This window comes from Octopus bimaculoides, chromosome 2, assembly GCF_001194135.2.
Source record: "Octopus bimaculoides isolate UCB-OBI-ISO-001 chromosome 2, ASM119413v2, whole genome shotgun sequence".
Lineage (NCBI taxonomy): Eukaryota > Metazoa > Mollusca > Cephalopoda > Octopoda > Octopodidae > Octopus > Octopus bimaculoides.
Genome location: NC_068982.1, coordinates 124,393,107 through 124,396,899, shown reverse-complemented (window position 1 = coordinate 124,396,899; position 3,793 = coordinate 124,393,107).

Here is a 3,793-nt window from a genome sequence, read left to right as displayed (position 1 = left end):
TATATATATATATATATATATGCATATACAGGCACAAGCATGGCTGTATGGTAAGAAGCTTGCTTCCCAGCCACATGGTCCTGGGCAAGTGTCTTCTACTATAGCCAAGCAAAGTTTTGTGAGTGGATTTGGTAGATAGAAACTGAAAGCAGCCTATCATGTATATATGTGTGTGTGTGTGTGTGTGTGTGCGTGTGTGTATGTTTGTGTGTCTGTGTTTGTCCCCCCACTGTTTGTGTGTTTACATCCTCGTAACCTAGCGGTTCGGCAAAAGAGACCCGATAGAATAAGCACAAGGCTTACAAAGAATAAGTCCTGGAGTCGATTTGTTCGACTAATTGCGGTGCTCCAGCATGGCCACAGTCAAATGACTGAAACAAGTAAAAGAATAAAAGAATATATATATATATGTGTTGAAATTTGAACTAAAATTGTGATATAGAATACATATACTGGTTGAATTTACTTTATTGTTAATTAATTACTTATTGATAGGTCTATCAAAGTCTTTCACCACACATCTGTGGCCTTTTCAGTGTATTCTTTCAATGATAGTTAAATAAAATATTCTGTGGGGTACCTATATACAAACAGTTCTTTAAATGAACAAATTGAATAATGGACAGTTTTCCTGAAGAATATTAAACTCACATAATGAGCTGAAGTTTGATCAATGAACTATGAACAGTCAATGAATGCATATTAAGTGCTGGGAGAACAAATACAAACTGTATGCTATATTAGTAAATTATATAGAGAAGAGTTTTTCTCAAGAAAATTATATGAGCTGAAATTTGACTACTTGCATATAAATGGCTGGGAGAGTGTGTCAAGCAATATTACTGTCCAAGTGCACATCTCATGTAGCTTAGAAATTTTTCTAGCTCAGTATCTGCTCTGGCATGGTTTTTTACTACGGAATACTCTTCCTAATGCCAACCACTTTACAGAGTGTCTTGGGTGCTTTTTTTCTTTTTCATGGTACAAGTACTGGTGAGGCCACCAAGTACTCACAAGATGTGACCCCTCAACTGAGCAGGATACAGTGTTGAAGAATGTGAAACTATGATAGAGGGACAGAAGCAAGTGATTTGCTGAAGAGATGAATACATAAAAAGGCAGTTTTCAAAATAAATAAAAGTCAATAACAAGTTATATATATATATATTTTTTATTTACTTTAAAAAATGTAAAATTCAGGCATATATTTCAGTAACAGACAGAAAGAAACGCAGCAGTATAGCTTATAATTTACATAATGATCAATTAACAATTTTCAAACAGCCATTTTTTCAACAAACCATAAATATCCATACTAAGAACAAAGAAGATTATTGGGAAGCACACATTATATTAATGTTTACAAGATGACAACATATATGTATATACATATATATATATATCAATTAAATGACCTGTCTGTTAACGTATGTGGAATCTCAATAAAGCTGTTGCTATGGAAAAATTTTAAGAGTTTATTCAAAAGATTTAAATTTTATTAAGCTCATTTATATTAAGGTTCTTTAATATTTAATATTTTAATTAAATAGAATTAACATCATATTAAGTATTTTAAATGATCTTGTTACTGTCTTGTTGACTGGCATTTCAGAATTAGATTCATTAAAAAATGTAACGAGGTAGGAACCAATATGCCCTTTTAAAATTTAGTCATTTTAGATATTCCCCCCCACCAACCAAAAATGCTTTTATAATTTATGATTTCAAAACAAAAGTGAATTTAGGTGCAGACATGACTATGTGGCAAGAAGTTTGCTTCCCAACCACATGGTTCCAGGTTCAGTCCCACTGCATGGCACCTGGGCAAGTGTCTTCTACTATAGACTTGAGCCAACCAAAGCCTTGTGAGTGGATTTGGCAGACAGAAACTAAAAGCCTGTTGCATGCGTGTGTGTGTGTGTGTGTGTGTGTGTGTGCACGTATTTGTGTTTGAACGCCCACCACTACACTGCTTGACAACCAATGTTGTTAGCAATTTAGCAAAAGAGACTGACTGGTTAAGCACCAGGCTTATATAAATAAGTACTGGGATCAATTCATTCAGTTAATACCCTTCAAGGCAGTGCCCCAGTATGGCCCCAGTCTTATGACTGAAAAAAGTAAAAGTATATAGTTCATGTCTCTGAGATTAAAACCAAGAAAAAAAAAATAGTAAAAGATAACTGTATATGTGATTTTTAAACAATTACCATGAGTCTTCCAAGATGCATTTGTTTAAGTTTCCACAGACGATCTCAGATGAAGTTACTTGCCATACAAGTACAATTTCAAAACATATAAAGAATGATACATTCGTATTCAATGATATAAAATACATGCAATTTTTAAAATCGTGGATAACAATACAATGATAAAATTTTGATGAAATGGAGCACAAAAGAATATTATCAGCAAAATTTATAATTATACATTACTACCTGCCTCTCAATGACTTAAACACAATCCTCCATTATTAAATACAGGCTTAAAAGTACATGGATTTCAAAATCATTCTTAAAATAATTCTGAAAAATTTAGGTTTTAAAAATTCAGAAGAGTATGAAAAATGCTATATCAAAATAGTTGAACACTTTTATAGAAATTCTCCTTGTTTTATGCTTTATAAACTTGAAAATGAACTTTGGTTTTTCAGTGAAACAATCTACAACTCTAGCAATTTGACCAATTCACCAACCTACATTGTGTCTAGGAAAAAAATTAATAATACTGGTTAACAACTCATATCATTTATATCTTAACATATATAGGAATAAAATTAATAGTTAATTAATATATAGGAATATACTTTCTTTAGCCCTTTGGATACCAACCCACCTGAGATGGCACATGGTTCTATGATGCATACTTTCTGCTTTAAACTGATCCAATTTAAAGTCTTCCATCAAAATTTCATACTATTTTATGTTCCGAACATAATTTCATACTATTTTATGTTTAGCAAAACAACTTTATCATGATAAAGTTGTTTTGCTAAATTCATCATTTCCAAAATTAATGGAAACAAAAGTGGTGTATTTTAATAAAAATATGGTAATAAAAAGGTTGAGGTTCTAACATAATTCATCTATTTAGTAATTGACCCAACTCTGATCGAATATAATGGTTATGCAGAAACAAACATATTTTATTTTAGTGATAAACATCATATTCAATATTTAAGAAATAGAAATGTGGGGGGGGGATGCGGACAGTAAAGCCTGTCCACAGTTTTTGGCTACTTGATGTCATCAATAGTAGAGATACATATGCTACTGGATTTACTTCATGAATTCCTTGGTGTTTGTAGACTTTATATAAACAGATCAGAGATAGAAAATAGAATTCACAAAATTCTTTACAATTCTGCTACAATTTTGACTCATTCTGCACCTGTAGCTCACAGTTGAGATACTGTGCAATCAATTGTCTTGCATCACAGGTGCATATTATGCCTCTTCAGGTCACTTTTAAACAAGTTCCTCACTCTTTCTCCTTGCCAATTCATTTAGCCCTTATAATGAGATATATCTACATAAATGCTCCATTCTAGTAGTTACTTATGAAAACTGCTAGAATGGAGCAGTTATGTAGATATATATTGTTATAAGGCTAAATGAACTGGTGAAGAGAAAGAGTAAGGAACTTGTTTAAAAAGTCACCTGAGGAGGCACAATAGGCACCTGTGATGTGATAGGTGCAGAATGACTCAAAACAATTGTAGTGGATTTGAATAAAGAATCTCATAATTTCCATTGTATGTATGTATATATATATATATATATATATATATATA